Below are 1,103 nucleotides of genomic sequence, written 5' to 3' on the forward strand. Positions count from 1 at the left end.
CAGTAAGTGTTGCTACATCCATTGATCTGCATGTCACAGCACTTAAATCAACTACAATACCCCCTATGTCAGAGAAGATAATTTGGGATAGGATAAAAGAACATCATGATGGAAGCCCAATGCTTATGGAAGCAGTGGAAGACCCATCCAGGCCAGCAGATTTGAAGATTGGAAGGTCACTTGTGGCAGGTCATCAAGTAGTACCTATAACAGTGGCCAATTTCTCTAAATGTGAACAGACACTTTAAGAAGGGGCATTGTTTGGTGTGTCCCAGAAGGTACAGCCAGTCAATGTTAAAGCAAGAAATATAACTATAAAGAAAGGACATACACTTCCAGAATATTTAACTGACCTCTATAAGAAGAGCATAGTCCATTTGTCATCATCACAGGTTCTTCAGGTGAGAGAACTTTTGGCGAATTATGCAGACGTCTTTTCGAAAGGAGATCATGACCTTTTCTGCACAGACCTGGTAGAGCACAGAATAAAGACAGGCAATCACCGTCCAATAAAGATCCCTCCAAGGAGAATAGCACTGGCAAAGCGGCAAGTGATGGAGAAAGTCATGGATGGCCTAATTAAGGAAGGGTTAGTCGAGAAATCAGATAGTCCCTGGTCAGCTCCCATCGTGTTAGTCCAGAAGAAGGATGAGACCCAACGCTAGTAACACGTCATGATATTCTCGAAAGTTCGTGAATGATCGATTTGCTAGATGTGCGGTATTCTTGTATATAAGTGCGCCAGACAATAAATCGAGAGAGAATTGCAGACAGACAGAGACGGACTATTGAGTCAAGCACGGTAGTAGGTAAGTGCGTGAATCGTTCATTGTGAATTATAGCGTGTGTTTAAGTTAAACTGATCGTGGAAACTGAGTGTATTGCAAAGTTGTATTGAGAAAAAGTAAACTAGTTTTATTTGAGAAAGGACTTGTATCGCTAAAATTTCATCCGAACGAAAAAAAAATGTGGGAAATTAACAAACTACCAGAGACGTAACACCAGTTTATTTTTCTTCAATACAAACTTTTAGTACACAGAAGTTCCACAATCAGTACGTTTCTTGTCACTTTTAACTTAGCAACTTTTATAATACACGCTAT

Source organism: Limulus polyphemus, unplaced genomic scaffold (genome assembly GCF_000517525.1).
Source record: "Limulus polyphemus unplaced genomic scaffold, Limulus_polyphemus-2.1.2 Scaffold7096, whole genome shotgun sequence".
In the NCBI taxonomy this organism is placed as follows: Eukaryota; Metazoa; Arthropoda; class Merostomata; order Xiphosura; family Limulidae; genus Limulus; species Limulus polyphemus.